At 40.7% G+C, this 26,136-nt stretch overlaps 1 protein-coding gene and 1 long non-coding RNA gene across 4 annotated transcripts in view; one reads left to right on the top strand and one right to left on the bottom strand.

Annotated features, from left to right (window-relative positions):
• FBXL17 (F-box and leucine rich repeat protein 17) overlaps positions 1 to 26,136 on the bottom strand; it is a 543,442-nt gene that overhangs the window by 396,673 nt on the left and 120,633 nt on the right. The gene's annotated exons all lie outside the window — the stretch shown is intronic.
• Positions 10,989 to 13,271, top strand: LOC149122279 (uncharacterized). The gene is made up of 2 exons (XR_016220595.1): positions 10,989 to 12,424; positions 12,792 to 13,271. It is a non-coding gene; the product is annotated as an uncharacterized LOC149122279 (long non-coding RNA).

A 26,136-nucleotide genomic window follows, 5' to 3' on the forward strand; every position in this document is an offset into this window, starting at 1 on the left:
CAAACACCCTGATGTCTGAATATAGAACATTTCTTACATATTCATGTTAACATTCTTTAAACAAGAAACCTATCATCAAAAAACAAAACTTAAAATTAGGTTATACATTTTTCATCATGTCAGACAAATACATTCACAGCTCACTAAATGTTCTTTCCTTACATTTCAAACAGCTTACAAAATCCCACCTGTGTCGAAGAAAGTTTCCACAATAAATGGAAGGAAGACAGAAAGTCTGCCACCACCCTAACCCAGTCCACTCCCCACCCACTTAACCACGCTGGTAATGAGAAAGTAAGGAGGGCATTTTCCCTGTCAACTTTGGCAGAGGATTTTTACACATTTTGTAGTGTACAAATCTGTTTCCTTTTATTAATTAGAAGCTCAGAATGGGCAGAGCTTATAATATATGACACCAAATCAAGCTTCACCTCTCCAGACAGAGCCGGCAGGTGTGGGGAATGTCCAGCCTGCAGGTCGTATGAGGCCTGCCAAAGCAACCGCAGGTAGAACTCAAAATTCAATAAATCTAGGGCAGGATAATTTTTTTAAGTTGTTAATTTTGTATGGTCCACAAATGATGTTGTAAATAAATACCCAAATGGCCCTTGGCATAAAAAGGTCTCCCACCTCTGGGAGAGTTAAGGAAGGTTGTTAGGTATCATCATGAGAACACTATTCAAGGCCAAGTTAATACCTGTCAATGGCACAGGGCCTGACAGATAGGTAGCACTCAATAAACATTCACTGACTACACGAATGAATGAAAGCAACACAGAAAACCATGTCACCAATGACAAACTGACAAATGTAACGCACATTTCTATTGTGCCCATGTGCCCAGTACTGTGCTAGGTCATTTTAGTTTCTATTTATTTATACAATAGTATAAAAGTCCTAAGATGCTTATACATTCCAGGCCAGGTAGAGGCTTTTGAGGGAATTCTAAAGAGCAGGATCCACCTGTTCACTTCCCAGATGCCTGCAATAGCCAGGGCTAGCCAAAGCACAAGCTAGGAGCCAGGAACTCAAATGGGGTTTCCCACTTGAGCCACCACCACTGCCTCTCAATGTGCACATAAGCAAGAATAAGGAATGGAGAGCAGAGCTGGGACTTGAACCCTGGTACTCTGAAATGGGATGCAGATGTCTCAAGCTGCATCTAAAACTGTCAAACGCCCACTGAAGTGCATGTATATGTTAATCTGGGGAGAACAAAAATACACAGAAATTAATAAAAAAAAAAAAAACTAAAATACCAGGAGAAGCATACTTTGTTCACTGAGGTTTTGGGGATTGGTTTTGTTGACGAGACATGGTTCCTTGAGCTTTTGAGTAATTTGTACTAACCGAATGCTCTGGAATTCACTATATGCAGAGTAGGCAATGGAACACGATGATGTACCTGACTCAACTACACGATATGCAGAGTCTCAAGAAAAGTAAGGTCCTGTCTTATCTATGGGTGTGTGCACCAGTGATAATGGTGGTGGGGCAATGTGCACAGATAAGCATAAAAGCATAAGACAAACGCTGTGATCACTATGCAAAAACTGCTCTGGATCCAAAGAAAGAGAGCAATCCATTTTAGGTATTTCTGGGAAGCCAAATGGTATTGTGAAAGTTACAAAAAAGGTAAGACACCGGCGCTGCAGCTCACTTGGCTAATCCTCTGCCTGTGGCACCGGCACCCTGGGGTTCTAGTCCTGGTTGGGGTGCCGGATTCTGTCCTGGTTGCTCCTCTTCCAGGCCAGCTCTCTGCTGTGGCCTGGGAATGCAGTGGAGGATGGCCCAGGTCCTTGAGCCCTTCACCCGCATGGGCGACCAGGAGGAAGCACCTGGCTCCTGGCTTCGGATCAGCGCAGCATGCTGGCCGCAACGTGCTGGTTGTAGCAGCCACTTGGGGGGTGAACCAACAGAAAAAGGAAGATCTCTCTCTCTCTCTCTCTCTCTCTCTCTCACCATCTAACTCTGCCTGTCAAAAATAAAACAAAACAAAACAAACAAACAAACAAACAAAAAGGTAAGACTTTTCAAACATCATCCGAGGCATGGAGATAAAGTAGGATCATCATGAGAAAAGAGAACAGGTGCAATGGTCCAGAGGTGAACGTGAAAAGTGTATGAATGAATGAAAAAGCATGGGGTCACACTGTTAGGGCACACCATTTGCTATGCCAGCATCCCACATTAGAGAAGCAGTCCTGGCTGCTCTACTTGCAATCCAGCTTCCTGTTTAAGTGCCTTGGAAAGCAGCAGATGATGGCCCATGTGCTTGAGCCTCTGCCACCCACATGGGAGACCTGGATGGAATTTTGGCTGCCAGAATTCAGTTTGTTCAAGACCTGGCCACTGCAGACATCTGAGAAGTGAACCAGAGGATGAAAGATGCCTCCCTCTTTCTCTCTCTGTTGCTTTGCCTTTCAAATAAATGAATTAAAAAAAAAAAAAACACAAATTAGAAAATGTAGTTATCAAATATTCCAGTTCTTCCTTGGACAGCACTTGGGCATATAAATTAACCTTCTATACCACAGTTTTATTATCTGTAAAATGGAGAAAAGACTATCAAAGGCTTTCCCATAATTAAGGTCATCCTCATAAATATGTACATTGCCATAGTTAAGAAATACCTTTGTTTTACTGCAATGTCAAGCTCCTTCTAACCTTACAAACCAATAAATCTAAACTTTAGATTGAATTCAAAGTTTTAAAAATTTTTGAGGATATTTAAATTATTTATTTATTTGAAAGGCAGAGTAATAGAGAAGGAGGGAAGGTGTGTTTTAATGACAGAGAAAGAGAAAGAGGAAGAAGAGAGAGAGAGGTGTCTTCATTCTGGTTCATGCCTCAGATGCCTGCAACAAACAGTCAGAGCTGGGCAAGCTGAAGCCAGGAGCTAGGAATTTCATCCCAGTTTCCCACCTGAGTGATAGGAACACAAGTACTTGGCCCATCATTTGCCACCTCCCAGGCACATCGGCAGGAAGTTGGACTGCAAACAGAACTGGGAATAGATACCAGGCACTCCAATACAGGATGTGGGCATCCCAGGTGGTGGATTAACCTGTGTCACAATGCTGGCCCCCTATCTTAAAATTCATTCCTATGATTTAACTCTCATTCCCTTCTGAACTTCTTTTAGAGAATTTTTGGTTTGGGGGAGGGGGATTTATATCATTCCACTGCCTGATGCAATTCAGACACCAAGGATACACATCCAAGCCAGCACTTCAGTTCCAGTACAAGATGGAATATTCTATTTCTCCTGCTAATACAGCTAAAAAAAAAAAAAAACCCTCTGGATTTATTTTTATTTTTAATTATTTATTTAGTAAAACAATCACATGAAGTCTCTGATCCTTTGGCTAGAAAGGTTAAGTTGCTTTTTTGTTTTGTTTTGAGTGTTTGGTTTGGTTTTCGGCTTTATTCACTGGTGTATTTGGATTGTCAGTTTCTCCAGCATCCAGGCTGGGTTTACAAGCTGCAAAAAGAAAATCGTGGGAGGTCACCAACATGCTTATCCTTGGGTTCAAAAATCTCAACTTGACTAAAAAAAAACAACCAAGAGGTGATAACACTGAGATAACACCAATTTTGGGACTATCTGACAAAAAAAATCGTAAATCTGCCATCATCAAAAAATACTTCAGGGGCTGGTATCGTGGTGTAGCAGGTTGAGCCTTCACCTGCAACAACACTGGCATCCCATATGGGTGCCAGTTTGTGTCCTGGCTGCTCCACCTCCAGTCCAGCTCCCTGCTAATGGGCCTGGGAAAGTAGCAGAGATGGGCCCAAGTACTCGGGGCCCTGCACCCACAGGAGAGACCCAGAAGAATGGTTCCTGGCTTTGGCCTGCCTCAGCCCGGCCACTGCAGCCATCTGGGGAGTGACCCAGCAGATGAAAGATCTCTCTCTTTCCCTCTAACTCTGACTTTTAAATACACAAATCAATTTTTTAAAAAATTACTTCAACAAAGCAATATAGACACACTTGAAGAAAACGAAAATACAGAAATTCTCAGTAAAAAAAAATAGATGATATAATAGAGAAAAAAAAACAGGGGTGGGCATTTGGTACAACAGTTAAGATGCTGGTTGTTAAGTTCACATTCTATACAGGAGTGCCTGGGTTGCAGTTCCTGGCTACTGCTGATTCCAGCTTCCTGCTAATACATACTCTAGGAGATCATAGCTCATCAAGCACTTGGGTCCTGCCACTCACGTGGGGGACCCAGGTTGGATTCCAGGCTCTTGACTTCAGTGCAATCTATGTTGCAGGCATGAGAGGAGTTAACCAATGGTTGAAAGATCTCTTCTACCCACCCCCCATCTGCTTGTCAAACTCTCTTTCAAATAAAATGAAAAGAAATGCAAAAATAAAATAAAAGCAAAATACAAGTTTTAGACCTAAATATATAAATATGACCACAACAAAAACTTCACTGGATGATCTAAACAGCAGGATGACAGCAACAGAAATTTAAAGAATCAATGAATTTAATGATATAACAGAAAGTGGTCAATCTGAAAACACAGAAAATAGACTGTAAAAAAAATGAACACAGCCTCAGGCATCTATGTGGCTATAACAAAAGACTTAACATCCACGTCGCCAGAATTCCAGAAACGAGCAAGAATAAAGGATTAAAGCATTATTCAAAGAACAACGGCAGAAATTTCCTCCAAATGTGGTTAAATAAATATAAACCTACTTATCGGAGTGAAATCCAAACAAGATGAATGCCAAAAAAAAAAAAAAAAAAAAGTCAAGACAATCTTGATCTAACAATTAAAGACAAGAACAAACTTTTGACAGCAAGGTATTTCTACAACTCAAATTAAAAATGACATTTTAAATGACAGCAGATTTCTCATCAGAAACCATGCAAGTCAGATGGAAGAGGGGCAATATTTTTCAAGCGCTGAAAGAAAAGAAATGTCAAGCCAGAATTCTATATCCAGCAAAAATATCCTTTGGGAATGAATAGGAAATCAAGAGATTCACAGATGAGGGGAAATTGCAGCAAGGCTGAGAAAAAGCCAAAGCAGATTCAGCACCGACCCATGTCTTTCCTTTCCTCAACCACCTCTGACCCTGCACTATAGTAACCAGACATGCCTCACACCTGTTCCCGCTGTACGAAAGGGGGATTTCAGTCTGTTCACCTGTTCTAAGGGGCATGAGATAAGCCAGGAATGCAACCACAGCAGTAAGAAATGATTCAAAGTGAAGTCTGAGTGCTACTTAGGATCTGACCAAACACAACTAAATACGCTGCTCTGTTCCACAGCGAACAGTTAGCTTACAGAAACATATCTAATCAGCATTGCATACAGCATCGCCTGTATTTTACAATAATTTAGGAGGACTCTACATTTAACAAATTCAAACACTGACGCCTGTTGCTCTGCCACTTTTGAAAGGACACGGACTCGCAAAGGAGTGCAACGGCACACTGCATCAAGGACGCTACCTACTCAGGCTGACTGCAGCCCTTCCACTCACCTGAGATGGAATGAGGAGAAGCTGTGAGGAGCAGGGAGGGCTGAGAACAGAACACATGTGACCTGCATCTTCCAGAACACACTAATCAGAGGCCACCTGCCCACAATTAGGCATTTCTTATAACTAATGAAATACAGAGTGAAAGAAGTCCTGCTGGGGGTTAGCACTTTAAGACAGACACACTAATTCCTCCTTTCCCCAAAAGTAAACAAGGAACGAAACAATCGTAAAATTATTAGGAGGGCCAACAACTCCTCTCCTCCATCTAGAGAGCACATTTTTGGCATGCAAGAAAAAAGTGACCTTATTATTTTCAAGAACTGTTTCATATCCAGGAGCCCATATAAATCTCTTCAAAGGCTTTCACAAGGGTTAAAAGCCAGGAAATTTAGATGTTTCAGCACCATTAATGCTAACCTTGGCACTGCAACTGCTACCAATCAATTTTTTTTCCTTTTAGAAAGAATGCATAATTTTGATGAATGCTGTTGCAAATTACACGCTAAAAACATAATTTTTCATATGAATGGGGCCAATGTCTTTTAGCATGCTTGTCACCATCACAATACAGCAGCTGATCTTCAAATATAGTTATTAACAACTCCAGAAAATCATTTAGAAGACCAATTCCCCTTTTTAAGGTCAGTGATTACCACAGTTAATGACCATTGGCTTTAGCCATTACTGTCCTGACCTTTACATCATGTTTCCAAATAACACGACAAATTAAATATTAATAATGTATTCTGACCAGTGTTTTCCAGTGACCATCTATGCTCACTCAAAGCATAATTATTCCATGTTTTATAAAACTCAGTCACTTGCTGATTTTTGCTTATTTTCTGCTTGCAGCTGGAGGTGTTTTATGATTAAAATAGGAATAAGACTGAAGAGTGAGGAGACAGGAAAACTTGAGATTAGACTCTATCAGCATTAAAAAAAATAACAGTAAAATATGTATCAGGTTAGGAAACATGAAGGATCCTGAAAGGTACAGATTGAAAAATAATAGCCATCTTAGCTTTACTTTCATCACCCAAAGGCAATCACTGTTAACTTTCTCATAATTATGCACAAAAACATTATTTAGTGCACATACTCAAATACGGCATATGCATTTGTTTATTTTTCCCTTTTATTTTATGTAACAGTTTTACACTTGACATATTTCTAAATTTCATATAACAGTTTCATAATTGACATATTCTTTGCAGCTTTCTTTTTCACTTACAGTATCTTGGAGTCTGTCATATTAGCATGCACAGATTCATCTCATTTATTTAATAGTCACACAATATTCTAGTGCATGAAAACAGAAATTTATTTAATCAATCCTATACAGATACCTAAACAGTCTTCTATTTTTTTAAAAGGTTTTATTTATTAGAGGCAGAGTTACAGACAGTGAGAGGGAGAGACAGAGAGAAAGGTCTTCCTTCCGCTGGTTCACTCCCCAAATGGCTGCAATGGCTGGATCTGCGCCGAGACAAGGCCAGGAGCCAGGGGCTTCTTCCCCATCTCCCATGTGGGTGCAGGGGCCCAAGGATTTGGGTCATCTTCTACTGCTTTCCCAGGCCATAGCAGAGAGCTGGATTGGAAGAGGAGCAGCCGGGACTAGAACCGGCGCCCATATGGGATGCCAGCACCGCAGGTGGAGTATTAACCTACTGCACCAGGGTGCCAGCCCAGTGTTCTATTTTTATTGTTTATTTTGTTTTGTTATTATAAACAATACTTCAATAAACATCCTTCTACATATATTTTCTTTTTCTTTTTAAGATTTATTTATCAAGCCAGTGTTGTGGCATAGTTGGTAAGGCTACCACTTGGGACATTGGCATCCCATATGGGCACCAGTTCGAGACCCAGATGCTTTACTTCTGATCCAGCTTCCTGCGAATGCACCTGGGAAAGTAGCAGAGGGTGGCTCAGGTCCTTGGGCCGCTGCACGCACGTGGGAGACCCAGAGGAAGCTCCTGGCTCCTGGCTTCAGCCTGGCCCTTGCAGCCATCTGGGGAGTGAGCCAGCGGATAGAAGATTTCTCAGTCTCTCCTCTGGGTAACTCTGCTTTTCAAATAAATAAAATTTTTTTTAAGAAGATCTCTCTTTCTGTCTCTTCCTCTCCCTCTATAATTCTCCTTTCAAATAAAAAATAAACAAACCTTTTTTTTAAAAAAAAATCCTAAAATATGCTTTTATCTTTCACTCAACATTATGTTAGCTGAGATGTAGACAGATTTATTGATAGACAGAGATGTGCTCCATCAATTTTAACCACTTTCAACTCTTGCAATATGCAATGACTTACGTATCAATTCTCTTAATGGTGTTCACTTTATTACAATGATGCAGCATCATGTACATGATTTCTCTGAACATGTATACAACAGCCAGTATAAGATTTGTGTATGTTTATAAGTTTGTAACCAGAAGATGAGTTGCTGAGTCTTAAAGAGAGTCTTGCACAAGTGTTGGAAAAGATACAAAGAAAATTCAACTCTTTCATTATTTCTGAGAACATAAACTGTCATAACCATGTTAGAGAACAATTTGGCATTATCGTGTAAAGTTTCTTCATCTGTAACTATGAACTAGCTTATCCTTAGATTCTTTCCACTCCCATCATTTAGGACTGGGAGACTTTCTTGTTAACAGGTATGTAACTGACTTTACGTTTATCGTATTCAGAGCAATTAAGCTACAATGAGAAACACACTGCTATATGACGGAAGCAGCATCGTAAGTATAAAATCAGATCGGCAATCTATATCTTAAGACAGAATATCATGTTGATAAAACAAATTCTGAAAAGCCTGAATTCTGAAAGACTACTATTTTCAAATTGCTTCTAAAATATCTGGAACAAATGAAGTAATTAAAACTAGGTAAAAGTAAGGCCGGCGCCGTGGCTCAATAGGCTAATCCTCCGCCTTGCGGCGCCGGCACACGGGTTCTAGTTCCGGTCGGGGCGCCGGATTCTTGGCCCTGCACCCCATGGGAGACCAGGAGAAGCACCTGGCTCCTGCCTTTGGATCAGCGTGGTGCGCCGGCCACGGCGGCCATTGGAGGGTGAACCAATGGCAAAGGAAGACCTTTCTCTCTGTCTCTCTCTCACTGTCCACTCTGCCTGTCAAAAAAAAAAAAAAAAAAAAAAAAAAAACCTAGGTAAAAGTAAAGTAGTATATTTGGTATGGGTTCCAGCAATGCCCATATGCCTGGGAATTTAACACCATTTAGGGAATTTAACACCATTTAGGAGTATATTTTACTACATACAGAAAATTATATGAAGAATATATCGGACTATGCCTGGCTTTGATAAAAAGGTGGAAAGACACAGAGATGATCCCAGGTCCCCAAAGAACTTTACAGATACCAGGTCCTCTGACAACAAACACTATTTTATCCACAAAGCTGGGGAGCAGGCACTGTTGTTCTTGAAGCTCTAGTTGGAAAATTCTCAAATTCTCATCCTGAATAGCCAATCTGCACAATCTCTCAGATGAATCCATGAGACCCCTACTCTTAGAAAAGGCCTAAGTAGAAGTGAAGACGTTCTGAGGCACCCAGACAAGTCTTTGGGCCTTTGGAAGGATTTGCTTAGATTCTCTATCAATGATATGAGAGATTCCAAAGAACCACAATGGTAAATCGGCTCAGCTAGTAAAAGCAGGTCACCCCATCAACAAAGGATTCTCAGAATCAACTTTCAAAATTTTTACTGCAGGATCAAGGCAGCTGTTAAAGCCAGTGCAGAGAAGAAAAGCTTCCCCAACTTGTATATGAAATTTCTCTTTAAAGACAGGTCCTCTGAATTAAAGAAAGGGTATGTACTTCAAGGAACAGGGGTGAACCTTCTTTGTTCTTTTAAATCTTCGTTTCTAATCCTCAGCAGGTTTTCTGTCTTGGTGATTCTGGGGGAATGGCCTTTGAAGATGGTCTCCCAAGGATTCAAACCTGCTCAATAAATCTTTCCTCATATGTTTATATTTGTTAAAGCATAAAATACTACTTCTCCACTCAAAATCCCTTCTATTACAGAAGGCCCACTTTATCATTTAACGGTTGGTTCAATGTCAGACAGCTGATCATATAAACACATGGTTCTAGTCCTCTGTCTGGTCTTGTTCTTCCTTCAAGAGCAAATGAGTAAAGTAGCTCAGAACCCATCGCCAGCGAACCCCCTACTCAGCCTGTCCCCCTGGGTTCTAAGATCCAGTATTATCCATTAAGGACAGTTAGAACTAGCCATAACTTCAGAACTGAATTAGCAAATATGGTGCATAAGTTAAAATCTGTAAAGGAATATCCACATAAAAGTAAAAATCATGTGAAGTAGTCTTTTCACACAGTATGGTTATCTTTATGCAAATTCGTATTTTCAACTCATGGAAACACAGCACGAATCGGTTTTACAGAATCTAGAATTTCAAATTTAAGGGATATCAAGCTGCATAATATGAAAGAAACTGATAATGAGATATTATATCTTGCAATAAATATAAACTATGTTTCTGGGAAAGAAAGAACAACAATTTGTTTAAAAAATCCAACATCTTCAAGAGAATTTCCCCCAATAAGCTTGAATTTGCTAAATTACATATACATCTCTGATGTTTTAGAGCAGACAACAGTGACTAATTTCAGAACCGTCCACTTGTCCATAGATTCTTCCCTAATTCAACTCCCACCCAGAGAGAAGACTCTGTCCCCACAGTGTCCTTCTCCCCACTGTGTAACTGCTGTGACTCTGTTAAAATCACTGTCAGAACATTCCAGGAACATGATGTATTGATTCCCAAGGGAAGAAAAGAACACAAAGAAAACGTGGAAATCATAAATGCTGCTAATTTCTCAAGCAGCTCTTTTAACTCTCTTAATACTGGAAAGTAACAGATTCCTGTTCAGTGGCATTCCAAGGAAGCCACAATATGTTAATTTATAGAAGTAATATTTCATAGTTTAAGAGAAGCCATAATTTTACAAAAATGTATTTTCTCCCACAAAGGCTAAATAATAATGGTACAAAAACCCACAACGGGCAGTCCTACTCTCTGCTGTCTCCAGCAGGGCTAGCAGAGGCACTGCACGCGTCCTTCAGACAATCTTCTAGTGCCGATGTTTAAATTAATCCTAACATCCCCCGCCTTAAATTAGGTATACACGTGGATGCTACTCACTCACAATTTACTGCAGCATGACACTGTGCAAAATATGTTGCTTTACCTACGTATCTGTGGTATTAGAAATAGCTGAGTGTGGCTTTAGTGAGTGTACAAAGAACTGGTGCAATCTGACGGAAAAGAGTATTACAGATTATCTCCATCAAAGAGACTATTTAATCAACCCTGAAGAAAAGTTTATATCCATATATCTCAAGACATATTTCTGTTTTTTTCTTTGACATACTGAAATATATGAACAATATTACGATAGAACATAATTGTGGCAGAGCAAGATTATTCCAAAAATAGATGTTACTGGGGACTGAGGCTTAGCATGTGGTGTACTTTAATATATCTGCACACACTAGAAAATGTTAACTGTTTCATCTGGCTGTTCTTATACCTTTTCTTTGCAGTATTTTATAGAATTGTAAATCTGAAAACTGATATGAATTTTGATGTTTGTTCATGGACCATGCATTTTGAGATTCGAATGCTTATTTGTAAAAAGGAAAGAACAGGTTTCTACTAATTTTGTTTGTGTTTTTTTTTAAAGCAATGTAGTAAGTGATTTTTAATTCATTAGCAATCAGTTCTACTGGTTTGTGAGGATTTAACAGAACTTGTTGGTCTCTGATTTAGGCACCACCAAGGAGTCCTGGGAGCTTGTGTCCGTGGAAAAGACTGAGCAGACCCAGGACTTGACCCACTGCCACCTCCCTGACCATTACAAAGGCAGGTGTCACTTCTAGCATGGGTGTCAGTTGGTTTACACATTGATTTTATTGCCACACACTGTATTGCTTTAAACCGGCTGAAACTCAGATAAGGAGGGGGGAGGGGCTTTAAAATCCAAAATAACGCGATTCTTCCAGGGTTTTTATAAGGCACACGTCGTTTTTTTGTTTCTAAAGCCTCTTTCTAGCAAGTCAACCTCAGATAACTCACTTAGGAAAACTGAGATTTAAATATGTTCCTACAAATAGATTCCAAACTTGTTTATCTGGCTGTTGGGGAGAGGTGGGAAGTAATTCGTACAACACAGAACTGTTGTGGCGTTGAAGCGAGAATCTCTGCAGCAGTGCTTAGTGGAGCACAGGCCCCCGATAAGCAGGCACACATTTTAGCAGAAATTTGGAATACCGGCTTCCACGGTGACTCTGAAAATAGCCTAGCGTTTTCCTCTCAGATAAGCCACTTAACCTTTCCAGGCCTGTTTCGCATCTGTAAAAGCGTATTTCTGGCGTCTCCCCCTTCCAGCTGGAACAATCTGAGCCTCAGTACACCTTTCAGGGAGGACAGCTGAGGGGGCATCTGGTTCCGACCTCACACACACATCACACGTGACCTTTCAGTACCTTCGCCTCTGCCCGCTGTGGGCACTCATTTGTTCTGACGCGAGTGAGAGGAAAATGAGAATTAAAAGTAGAACTGGCGAAGAGATTCTGTCCCTGCCGACAGCACTGCTCTAACTGGGCGAGCGCCTTCACAGGTGAAGTCCACCCAACAGCAGGCCGGGAGAAAGGCGTCGTGGTCACCAACACCAGAAGCAGATGAGAATCTAGAACGAAGTCAGCCCTGCAGACCAGACGCAAGACTAAGACGATTAGAAATCCGGGCTGCACTATGAACCCGAGGCCGGAGGCGGGAAGGCTCAGGGTCTGCTCTCCCGGCAGGCGCCGCGTTCCGTCTTCCAAGTGGGTCATTTGCATATATCTCATCTCCTGACAGGATCACAACTTCCTTGCAAGTAAGGATTATGGTCTAATTTACATTTACATCCCCTGCTATGCCTGGCACATGGCAGACATTCAATTAATAGGAGGCAAATTAATTAAGTATGATGACTTCCAAAGAAAATCAATGCTTATCTTGACATTCAAACAAAACATCAGCTATGTTAAAGTCAAAATATTTAGCACTGGGCAAAAGTTTGTGGTTTTTTTTTTTGTTTACTATTCACTTTCATTTAATTAAAATTATGTATGCACCTGGCTTGAATATCAACTCTAGAAGGTTTGTTCTAAAAAAAAGTAAATAAATAGCACACCAGCAACCAGTGTTGTTGTGGTACTGCAGGTGAAGCCGCCTCTTGAGATGCCTGCATCCCCTTTCAGGTGCCACTTCGTTTCCCAGCTCCTCCACTTCGGCTCCAGCTTCCTGCTAATGCATCCTGGGAGGCAGCAGAGAGTGATCCAAGTGCTTGAGCCCCTGCCACGCACACGGAGGATCCAGATGGAGTTCTGGGCTCCTGGTCTTTGCCTGGCCCAGTCCTGGTGTTGGAGGCATTTGAGAATCAGTCTCATTCCCTCTCTTTCTCTCTCTCTCTCTCTCCACCTCTACCCCTGCCTTTCAAATAGTTAAACATTAATAAATAACATAAAACAACAGCAAACTAGTCTTCCCTCACCACCCTCACCCCATTAATCCTTCCCTGGAGGGGTTTCCAGCTCTTTCATATGATTACCTTGGAATTTATAGTTGTCTCCAGCCACCACACTTAGACTGCTGTTATTTCTTGATTTCAAGTTTTAGGCATCTTACTTTTCAAATATGAAAATGAACAATGAGCTCCACTTAGATCAACATACACACAAACCTTTCCTATCTAGTTGAAATGTAACTGTGGTTAGATCCTTACTGAGTGTTTACATAACCATGACTAGATAAACAATACTCACAGCTGAGCCAGGTAGTGAGCTATCATTATTACTTCTTTCCTGCACGTCGTGTTGATGTGAGGTTAACCAGTGTCTGGTTAACCAGATCTGTTGTTGCGTGTTTTCCTGGCTTGACTTCCTAAGCATGTAACAGAAATTCAACACTACATTCTTCAAGAGGATACTGTGGAGGTTTTTCTGTTTATTGTGACTCTACGCCTTCGTGGCATTTTCAGAAGCAATAGAAATATTTAAATTGTTGTAAACAGTGTTTCAGTTACAACCTCTTGTTTTACCAAAAAAGAGTGTTGGGTCCTGGGAACAAACTGCCCGAGTTCTCGATGGCTTATAGACATTTTAGAAGTTACAGAACCTACACTGATCAGACATCACTTGAAAGTGTTAAACAGTTTTAATGTGACACAATCAGAACAGCACACGGTATGGAAACAGATCTCGCAGAGACTTCCGACTGCACTGCAACTGGACAGCTGTTAAACTGCTTGACAGTCTTCTCAGGTTACTGGGAATAGCACAGGTTGACTTCTGATTTCTCTACTCTGCCTGAATAATCTTCTGTAAGCACACACCCATCAAGATGGGGTACAGAATTTTCTAAAGGTTAACAAAGCCCGTAATGACAATGAGAGGAGCCTGCAGGGCTACTACTCGGAATAACAAGCTAGTCATCTGGGCTTCAAGGCTCAGGAAGGGCAGCAAATGAAAATGACAATCATAATCTCCACTACCTGAATATGAACCAGGGGCCGGCGTTGTAGCACAGTAGGTTAAGCCACCACCTGTAACATCAGCATCCCATGTGAGTACAGGTTCAAGTCCCAGCTGCTCACTTCCTATTCAGCTCCCTGCTAATGCACCTGGGAAAGCAGCAGGAGACGGTCAACTGTTTTGGCCTCTGTCACCCATACGGGAGATCCAATGGAGTTCTGCCTCCTGGCTTTGGCCTGGCCCAGACCTGGCTGTTGGGACCATTTGGGCAGTGAACCAATAGATGCAAAATCTCTTTCTCCCTCTAACTTCACCTTTCAAATAAATAAGTATAACAACAACAACAAAAAGGTGATCCAACTGCTAACTTTAGCAGAGGACTATGGGTCAGTTTAAGTGCTTTTGTGATGTGCAGGGAAGTTCACAGGTAGAGGAGGCAGGGAATGATCAACAGGGACTCAGTCTGCAGAGTCCTCTGCCGGATTAACACTGAGCAGGGCCGGGCATCTGGTCCTTCCACACAGAGAAACTACGTCCTGGAATAAGAATGGATCTAGAAACGAACTATGAAGAACACCCACCTACTAAAGACAAAGATTTAAATACATAATGCTGGTTTCCTGTTCTGGCAGGAGAGAGGAAAGGATGGGAGATAAGACGTGAAGAGGGCAAAGCTACATCAGGCAACACCAACTTTAAAAGCAGAGAACAGAGTGGGGTCCTCCCATTCCTCCCAGATTAACCATTCCAATCAAGCCCACAAAATGAGAAAGTACTGTGGCTGCTGCTGCTGTCCTGGAGCTCTCCAAAGGAAAAATCGTGCCCATGGAAATTTAAGCCAGAGAAGGAAACAGCCACTAGGTGGCACCAAACCACAGCCAGGATTACGACAAATCCTGCCCAGCCCAATCCCCAGATTTACCTGGTGAGCTGCCTAGTCTTTTCATCAAAATCAATACCACAATCTTGCACTTTACATAACTGACCTCTTTTTACTCATTTTATTGTCTTGGGTGGAGGGAATTTACGCACCTGCTGAAGCAGAATTATTCTAACAGGGGTATCAACAATTTAAAGTAAGTATCATACAGGGAATGGGCATTTAGTCTAGTGGTGAAGACTCCCACATCAGAGTGCCTGGACTGAATTCCTAGCTCTGGCTCCTGACCAATACAGAACCTTGGAGATAGCAGTAATGGCTCAAGTAATTGGGTTCCTGCCACTCATCTGGGAGACCTGGATTGTGTTTCTGGCTTTTGGCTCTGGGCTAGGCACAGTCCCAGCTTTTGCAGGCATTTGGGGCGTGAACCCATACATGGGAGCCTTTTCTCTCTTTCACTTTCTGATTTTTAAAAAATGACATGCCTATGGCAATAAGGAAAGATAATCAGTAATGTAGATATGAATATGAAATATTAAAAAGAATTTATTTTAAAATATTGGTATAAAATATAACAGATATAATACAACTAAAGTCCAAATTACTGACAGAAAACCAGACCAAGACTCTTGCCTAAAAGGCACTGGAAAAAGAAATGTAACCCAGAGTTTCTGATTTAAGCAAGAGGGATAAACAGGAACACTGGCAGAGAAACTGAAACAGTTTCTTTATTCAACAGCTTGCTTTTCTATTCAAAGTTTTATTTATTTACTTAAAAGGAAGAGTGATGGGGTTGGGAGTACAGTAAGAGAGAGTGAGAGGGACAGGGAGAGAGACAGAGATCTTCCACACACTGGTTCATTCCTCAAATGCCCACGACAGCCATGGTTAGGCCAAGCTGAAGTCAGGAGCTTCCACGAGGGTAGCAGGAACCCAAGATCCTCAGCCACCATCCCCTGGCCTCCAGGCCCAGCAGCAGGAAGCTGGAGAGGAAACCTGGACCAGCGGGCATCCCACTGAGCCAGGACGCCCACCCCACTGAGCTTGCTTTTCTGAGGATATTCCCTGACAGCTTATCTTGGAACATGGTACTCAAGGGAAGCCAGACCACTCCCACCGAGGACAGCTGCAGGAAACCAGCGTGAGTCAGATTTTTGAGCATCCTCTCTTCTCTACATCCTGGATGTAGTCCCACGTCCCAGGCACTCCACCGTAAAAGCCCTGGCAAGCTATCCTGCGGGAGGCAGTGTCTTCACAGCGCTGCAGTTTGCCACTTGTCGTGAATACACAGAGCTTTCCTCGGAGCGTATCCCACTTGAGGCCAAGTTCCTGGCAACCGCTACCAGATCCAACAACATGAAAGAGCAGTCGAGGGAAAGGGGGCAGTTGTGTGAACACCCAGAGCACAGGCGTCGCAGGAAAAAATGGTGGAGAGGAACGCAACAGGAGAGAGACACAAAGAAAACCTCTGCAGTAACAACCACAATAAATAGTCCTGGATTAGAGAAAGACAGAGGGAAAGGGCTAACAGGACAATAAGGAAAGTTACACTATGATTTTCTTTTTTTTTTGGACAGGCAGAGTTAGACAGTGAGAGAGACAAACAGAGAGAAAGGTCTTCCTTTTCTGTTGGTTTACCCCCACAAATGGCCGCTATAGCAGGTGCACTGAGGCCGGTGAGCTGCACCAATCTGAAGCCAGGAGCCAGGTGCTTCCTCCTGGTCTTCTATGCGGGTGCAGGGCCCAAGCACTTGGGCCATCCTCCACTGCCTTCCCGGGCCACAGCAGAGAGCTGGACTGGAAGAGGAGCAACCAGGACAGAATCCAGCACCCCAACCAGGACTAGAACCTGGGGTGCCAGCGCCGCAGGTGGAGGATTAGCCAAGTGAGCCGCATCGCCAGCCACCATGAAATATTAATGCTAAGTTTTAAAACAAAACAAAACAAAAAGGTAAAGTTCCTAAAGCAGCCAGAGAAAAAGGAGATAAACTTTGAAATAAGAGTACAGTCATCTAATATATAGCAACATTTTAAAATATAAAAGGAAAATAATTTTTTAAGATTTATTTTTATTTATTTGAAAAGCAGAGTTAGAGTGAGAGAGGGAGAGAGAGAGAGAGAAAGAGAGAGAGAGAGAGAGAGAGAGAGACCATTTATCTGCTGGTTCACTCCCCAAATGGCCACAACAACCAGGGCTGGGTCAGACCAAAGCCAGGAGCCAGGATTCTTCCGGGTATCCCACGTGGGTGCAGGGGCCCAAGTACTTGGGCCATCCTCTGCTGTCCTCCTAGGCACATCAGTAGGGAGCTGAATTGGAAGAAGAGCATCTGGGACAGGAACCAGTACTTGTATGGGATGCCAGTGTCGCAGGTGGAGGCCTTACCCATTATGCCACAGTGCCCACCCAGGAAAACAACTTTGACTGTAGAACTTTGTATCAAGCCAAAGTGCCACGTAAAGGTGAGGGCCGAATACTAATTCCTCAAGCACGCAGAAGCACAAAAAGTGTCCCACAGAAACACAGAATGCCATCAGTCTTGGAGAAATAATTCAAATGCAAAAAGAAACAATCAGGAAGATATAAAGATTATCAAATACTTTACCCGTATTATCTTACAACCAAACCATAAGCATAAAAAAGAGGAGGAAAAAAATATACCCACAACAGCCAAGAACTATGAACAACATTTAACAAGAACTTCAAGAAAGGAATAATAAAGAACATCAAACAATAAAGCATTAGGGGAGATCAACAAAGGTTTTTTTCTGAAGACTAAAAATCTTAACAAATATTTACAAACCTTCCCAAAGATTCATTAAAGGTCAGGGTGAGGCGAGGAGATGTGACAAAACAGCAAAAACACTTGGAATAAAGGGGAGTTATCAAATGTTAAAGGGGTTTTTTAATTGTCATAAATCTAGGCCAATAATCAGAAAATCCAGATTAAAGAGGAAAATCCCAAGGAGAACAGAATATGCCAAAACAGTCAAAAGAATAGCTGTAGGCCTGAATACACTAAAAGCTATGAAACAATTTGGAATGGCAGTCAAAGCAGCCCTCTCAAAAACGCCAAGGTTTACATGTGGGTTGTAATGAACTCTACAAAATATTGATGGATTCCTACTACAATTTGTAACAGCAAACTGATAGAGTGTGAAACTGCGCAGTGCATTTTAGGAGGCTAATGTCCTGACAATGTAAGGAAAGAAAATACAGGTCCATTTCACTTATCAATTAGATTAGGGGAAAGCAGCCACCAAATAAAATATTTGCTAACTGAATCCAACATTGTACAGAAATAGAATTGCCATGAGGCGTTCCGGAAGGCGAAAGTTGTTCAACATCATATCATTAGCTTAATTAATATAGGAAAAACACGTGATAAAGTTCATTACCTACTCATTACATTAAAGCCTTAAAGTACAAATGGAAAGGAACTTCCTTAAGTTGGTAAAAGCCTTACAAGGATTCTGAACTTCACTGTAGCACCTGCTAAGTGGAATTCTACAACAAAATAAATTCAAAATAGTTTTCAGTTTTTGTTACTAGTTTAGCTCTCACTACTATTTCAAAATACATGGATCATATATAATCAATTAATCAGGAATCTTACCAAAGTTCAATTCCCTATCTGATTTTAGGCCCCCGACCTATCTTGGGATTGCAAAAATTTCCTAGAGCAAAATCCTGCATGAATATTACACTAATGGAGAATTATCATGCCCTTTAAGATCAGAAGCAAGAGAAAGGAGACTACTAAGATCACTTTCTTATAGTTTTAGAGATCTTAGCCAAAATTAAATGGAAAAAATATAAAATTTGTAAGACTGCAAAAAGGAGCAGGCGTGGTGTAACAGCAGTTTAAGCCACCACCTGGGATCTGTGTCCCATACCAGAGTTCCTGGGATTGGACAGAACCTCCACTTCTGATCTAGCTTCCTGCTAAGGCATTTGGAAGGCAGCAGATGTGGCCCAAGTATTTGGCTTCCTGACCCCCACTAGGGAGTTCCTGGCTCCTGGTCTTGCCTGACGCAGACCTATCCTGGCTGTTGTAGGCATATGAGGAGTGAATCAGTGGATAGAAGGTCTCTTTCTCTCTCTGCCCTTCAAATAAACAACGTTTTTAAACCTTTTTAAAAAGAGAAAATGGAAATAATGGGTAAGTGAAAAAAAGAAAATTTTACAAAAAGACAGGAAAGAAAAGAGGGAAATTATTATTTTTAGGCAATACAAATATCTACCCAGGGAAAAATGAAAATTTTTAAAATTCAGTGACATTATCAGATAAATTAAGGTTGTTATCTTAGAGACAATAAACACTAACGGGGTGGAAAATAATTATGTTTCACATTCAATCTCTACCTGAAATACTTCCATTTACTTTTCCTTATTTCTATTACTTCTCACTTTCATTAATCTCTGTAGTATCTCCTTCAATTATTATAGAGGCAACAAATCATAATAGAAATCAAAGATATTTCCATACCACAGTACAGCTGTGACTACCTTGAATTAGCATTGATAGTCATTACTATTTCAAAATTATGGTAGAGATTAGCCAATATTATTATCTAAAATATTAAAAAAGAATATATGGATGTATTTTAATAATATCCTGAGAAAGTTTCCACAGAATTCTCCATATTATCAAGTTCCCAGAAAAATTAACTCTTCAAAAAGCATGATTAGGGAGAAAAAGAAAATTATTTGAATAACATAGCCAATATCACAGGCAAGTTTCAATGCTTACTGTGAATTCTTTGTTGGTTTTAAAATGTCTGTACTTTAGACGCCTCTTTTTGAAGTAATTCATTTGGTCTCAACTGAGCTTGAAAGATAAGAGGTACCCCTTGTTTGGCCTCTACAATTTCAGAGCACCCAACACATTAACATGGTCAGGTGCTCTGTGCCATCCGACCAAAGTAAAAACAGTGAAGAAAGCAAAGTGTTTAAACTAGTCAAGAGGGAGTGGACAACGTGGTCAACTGCATACGTCATTACACAAATCAGGATAACAGGCTGGTCCCTGTCTCTATATGAGTTCTTGATTTCAGTATTTACAAATACACAGAAATTACTAAGTGTAAAATGAAAGGGAATTTTAAAAAGTTAAAATTCTCTGGAGCGAATGAGCTTCATTTGTTGAGCAAGGTTCAAGGCTGAGTGCAGAGGTGGGATCAGTTCTCTAGGCCTGGCAAGTTGAAACAATCCACCATGATAACTTCAGCAGACTAAATCTTAGTACGAAAGTACCAATTATAATATAGAAGGAAAGTACAACTATAACTCACGGAGAGTTATTTTAGTTAAAGTCACTTGGTATATTTTCCCAAATCTGTGTTAGAATTAGTTCTCCTGTCTTCAATGCCACCAGTTTAAATAAAATGAATCCAAAGGGGAAAAAAATTAGAACTCAGTCAAATGTTTTCTACTTTCATAGTTTACTGTCAGTAAAACACATACACAAAAATTACAGAAAATTACATAACTGAGAAATATATTTCAACTTCTATTGGTACTGTCAATACCCTATTTCTTTTTTCTCATGATCCAAGTATGTCCTCTTCAAATATTAAGACTATTTTATGAATTAATGTTGTGAATAACACAAAACTCTATTTGAAGAATCATATCATTTAAAAGTTTTATAATAATCAAAGATTTGTCTACATTACAAATATTTTTCTTGTTTTCATAGTTGCACACTGATTATTTCATTGTCCTTCTGGTTGTAGTGATGATGATATATATGACTAAGCTAAGGCAGCTGTTATTTTTTTTGGAGTATTGATTTATTAGTCATTCTACCTAATTGGGGGGAAAACAAAACTATTTTCATTCCTCTTCAGAAAAATAAGTAAAATTTGACTTAAAGATATTAAAACAATTCTTAAATCTAGACAATTGGCCCAAAGAAACATATGCATTTTCAACTGACAGAAATTAAAAGCCATCTCTATCTTTCTCAATAATACCCATTTATTACAACTTTTTTTGGAAAGATTTATTTTATTTATTTGAAAGAGTTACAGAGAGAGGTAGAGACAGAGAGAGAGGTCTTCCATCCACTGGTTCACTCCCGAGATGGCCGCAATGGCCAGAGCTGTGTGGATCTGAAGCCAGCAGCCAGGAGCCTGTTCTGGGTCTCCATGTGGATGCAGGGGCCCAAGCACTTGGGCCATCTTCTACTGCTTTCCCAGACCATAGCAGAGAGCTGGATGGCAAGAGGAGCAGCCAGGACTAGAACTGATGCCCATATGGGATGCCGGCGCTTCAGGCCAGGGTGTTAACCCGCTGTGCCACAGTGCCAGCCCCCAATACAATTTTATAATGATTTCATTAATAAAATCAGCATGTACTGAAAGATCTTACCTGTGACAGCCAGTGTTCAACTGTATTTTGTCAATATCCACATCATTTAGAGAAACTGTGGTGTACATACATGATGGAATACTACTCAGCCATAAGAATGAAATCCTGTCTTTTACAACAAAACGGATGCAACTGGAGACCATGCACTCATGTTGGAGACTTGGAAGAAGCTCCTGGCTCCTGGCTTCAGATCAGCGCAGCTCCAGCCATTGTGGCCATTTGGGGAGTGTACCAGTAGATGGAAGACCTCTTTCTCTGCCTCTGTCTAACTCTGCCTTCCAAATAAATAAGTAAATAGATATATTTTTAAAAAGCCCTGTATATATATGCAATACAAAAAAATGTTATTGCAAAAATTAAAGGGGCCGGTGCTGTGGTGTAGCAGGTAAAGCCACCCCTGCCTGTAGCGCTGGCATCCCATATAGGCACCGGTTTGAGTCCTGGCTGCTCCACTTCTAATTCAGCTCTCTGCTGTGGCCTGGGAAAGCAGTGGAAGATGGCCCAAGCCCTTTGGCCCTTGCACCCGCATGGGAGACCTGGAGGAAGTTTCTGGCTCCTGGCTTCAGATCCATGCAGCTCTGGCCATCACAGCCATTTGGGGAGTGAACCAGCAGATGGAAGACCGACCTCTCTCTCTCTCTCTCTCTCTTTCTCTCTAACTCTGCCTTTCGAATAAATAAATAAATCTTAAATAAAAAAAATTAAAGGAAAAAAGGAAAGAAAGACAGGTTTGAGGGAGGGAGGATATGAGGTAAGTATGGTATCTTCTTAGAATTATATCTATGAAGTCTGCTTTTTATGTATTAATACCTCAAACCTTTACCATTTTTTTGTGTGTTGGGACAATCCAAAATGCTATTAGCTATCTTAAAATAGCTAATTAACTGTTGTCAACCACAGTTACCCTATTGTGCTACAGAACATTAGAAACTAGTTTTCCTATCTGGTTGCAGCCCTATACCTGTTAACCATCCTCTCTCCATCCTCCTCTTCACCTCATCCTCCGGTAACATCGATTTTTCTCTTTTTCCATGAGAGTAACTTCCTTAGGTCTACACATAAAGGAGAATGCGCAGTGCTGGTCTTTCAGTGCCTGATGTATTTCACTTAACACAATGTCCTCCAGGCTCATGAATGACAAGATTTCATTCTTTTTTTCTGACCGAATACTTAATTGTGTACATATACCACTCATTCTCATCCATCCATTCATCCATCTAGGGAAACCTAGGTTGACGGCACATCTTGGCTATTTCGAATTGTGCTGTAATACAAGGGTGCTTCAAAAGTTTGTGGAAAATGCATACTATGAAAAATCTGTGCATGGATTTCAAAATGTTTTGCAGGTAAATACACTTATCTTTTAAATTCCATGTTTCACGATCTTTTTCAAGTGTTCTCAGAAACACAGGAGTCCAAGTATCTCTTGAACATACTGATTTCCTTTTCTTTGGCTACATAACCACTAACAGATTGCTAGATCATATGATCATTCTATTTCTAATCTTTGGAGGAACCTCCATAGTGTTTTTTCATAATGGATGTACTAATTTACACTAGTGATGCAATATTTCAAAGACAGGCTTTGGAAAATATTTATAAAACAAACCAAATTTTAACTACCGGACTGGAATTTTTTTTAAAAAAAACTATTAAATAATACATAGTCACAAAATATTCAACTTCTAGTTTATATATAAATTAAAAAATGTAAGTGGCTTAAAATTACAAATAATGTTCACTGTTGATGTTCAAGGTATACACTGTAAGATACAAGGTGTTGGGACTGGTGTTGTGGCATAGCAGGTTAAGTCGCTGCTTGCAGCACTGGCATCCCATCTGGGGGACAGTTAGAGTCCCTGCTGCTCCACTTCGGATCCAGCTCTCTGCTAACGCACCTGGGAAAGCAGCAGAGGATGGCTTAAATGCTTGGGTCCCTGCATCCACATGGGAGACTGGAAGAAGCTCCTGGCTCGTGGCTTCAGCCTGGCTTAGTCCCAGCTGTTTGGGGCCATTTGGGTAGTAAACCAGTGGATGGAAGACCTGTCTCTCTCTCTCTCTCACTCTCTCTCTCTCTCTCTCTGTAACTTTCAAATAAAATAAAATGTCTATTTAAAAAAAGATACAAGGTGTTACTTAATCCCACCCTTCCTAGAGAAAGTAAGTTAACCTTTGTAAATTTATCATCTTTATGTATTAGTGTCTCATTTCTTTGAAAGGGAGCAAACTGCTTCCTTCACCCACAGTTTATTGAAGAAATATCTGTGCTTACTCTGAAGTAGGCAGAGTGCTAAAATGACCAAGACAAATTACTTATCACAGCCCTTACGTTCTAAACCAAAGACAGACACAGACAATACATAGGTGGAAAGATAGCTGTATCAACAAATAACATAAATGTAAGATAAAGTGGGTTAAGGGGATAAAAGTGGCTGGGGTTACTGTATTAGCCATGGGTAGACTAGGGAAGACTTCTTCGGAAATTGAGATCTGTCTACAGAAAATTACCAAAAAACAATGATCATGCCCATGTTGCTTCAGATATGTTTTTGAAATTATTAAAAATGACCTTTTGTTTATCCATGATAAAGAAGGATAGTGTAAACAACTAAATGGTAAAGATTATTTCCAAATAATTTGGTCCTTAGTTTGATAACAACTAATGAAGAACAGCTGGCTAATTTAAATCATGTGTCCCAGACATGGCCCATCCTGTACTAGAGACAGTAATGAAAGAAAGGAGAAAAATTGAGGTTTACCAGTAGACAGCAGCAGTGGGAGTTGGGGTAGGGGAGGGCGTGAGGAGGAGAATGAAGAGAAATAAAAGGTCTCGATGATCCATAAACTGAATAACCAACTCATGAATAAATCAAGAGCAGGTGACATTTCTATTTTCGGTTCACACCCAAGAGGCAACAATTTTAATGGACTGTGTGTCTGTGCACAAATGTGTGCACATGGGCCGTGGCTTTTGTACTTCCTTTTACCCAGCACTTTCCCTCGCCTACTTGCAAAGCGTTTTATCTCAAAGTAGAAGATTTGAAGGCAAATCTGCAACTATGAAATGGATCTGGTTCAATGTTATCAGAAAAGGACCAGAATTTTATGTTATATAAATTCTCATGTTTTTCTTCTGAGATGCATCAAGGCACTTGGCACAATAATTCAGTCACTGCAGAATGCCTGATTCTTCACTCCTTGCCTGATAAACTGTTCAGCCAGAACTATGCTGAATATATTTTTAAAGTATCAAACTCAAAAGGTAGAATTCAAACCCTGAAGAAAAATGGCAGGGAAGGGAGAAATCCATTTTTTTTTCTTTTCCTTTTTTTGAAGCAACTCGTGGAGTTTTTTTTCTTTTTAGTTTTATTTGCTTATTTGAGAGGCATAGAGAAACAGAGAGAGAAAGACAGTACCCATCTGCTGGTTCATTCTCAAAATTGCCCACAACAGCTGGGACTTATCAGGCCACAGCTGGGAACTGGGAACTCAACGCAGGTCTCCCCAGTGTGGGTGACAGAAACTCATATACTTGAGGCGTCACCACTGATCCCAGAGACTGTATTAGAAGCCTGGAGCCAAGAGACAGAGGCAGGTGTGGGAGACACACATTTGGGTATGGGATGCAGGCATTTTAAGCCTTGGGCCAAGTGCCTACCCTGTGTTCCTTTTTAAAAATAAATACTACTCAACAGAGGTTAGATACCATTTATTATATATTATGTTCTTTTCATAGACTTTTAATTAAAGGAATTTAAAATTGACTACTTGAACTAAGTTATCTTGGAATGTAGTCTTTACAGGCAGCAAATTTTTACCACTGTCTTCTCAGGGCTTTTTGCTGGGCCTGAGAATCAAATTGACTAAAGGTAATTCCACAAGAGAAAAGCACAAAATTTATTTGTGACAAGTTTTACACAGGATGGAAGCCTTCATAAGGAAATGAAGACAAAAGACACAGTTAAAACTGAACACTTGTAAACTGAATTAGACAAACAGCGATGCTATGGTTTGAATGCTGTATCTAACCTCATGTTAAAATTTAATTGCCATTGTGACAGCATGAAGAGGTGATTAAGTCATGAGGATTCTGCTGTCATGAATGGATTGATGTCGCTAACACAGGAGTGGATTAGTTTTTATGTGTGGGTTTGTTCTAACTTCCATCTCCTTTTGTCCCCTCTCTGTTTCATGCATCCTTGCTTGCCCTTCCCCCATATCAGGGCACAGCGAGAAGGTCCTAGCAGGTGTCAGTGCCACGCTCTTGGAATTCCCAGCCTACAGAACTGTGCACTGAATAAAACTTCTATTGCTTATAAATTATGCAGGCAGCAGCATTCTGTCACAGCACCTGAAAACTAACTAAGACAGAAACTGGTAGCAAGAAGTGTGGGCATGTTACTATAACAAATATCTGAAAATACAGAAGTGGCTTTGGCACGGAGTAGCGCACAGAGGCTGGAAGAATCGGGGGAGTTGGCTAGTAAACACCTACAGAGACATGAATACAGCACCAACAGTAACTGTGGTGAGGGCTCAAAGGAAGAGAAGACTAGGGAAAGTCTGGATTCTTGGGGATTGCATAATTGGTAGGGATTCAGAGTACCAGAGAAAACATGGGTGATAAAGATCACTCTAATGAGATCTTCAATGGAAATGAAAAACAAAGTACTGGAAACTGGAGTTAAAGGCCATTCTTGCTTTATAGTTGCAAAACACTCGGCAAAATTGTGTCTGTGTTGCACCACTTCATGGAATACAGCATTAAGGAGAGATGAACTAAACTATCTGGTAGAAGAAATACCTAAGCAGCAAAACAC

Source organism: Oryctolagus cuniculus, chromosome 14, assembly GCF_051225735.1.
Source record: "Oryctolagus cuniculus isolate XC-2025 breed Fujian yellow rabbit chromosome 14, ASM5122573v1, whole genome shotgun sequence".
NCBI lineage: Eukaryota > Metazoa > Chordata > Mammalia > Lagomorpha > Leporidae > Oryctolagus > Oryctolagus cuniculus.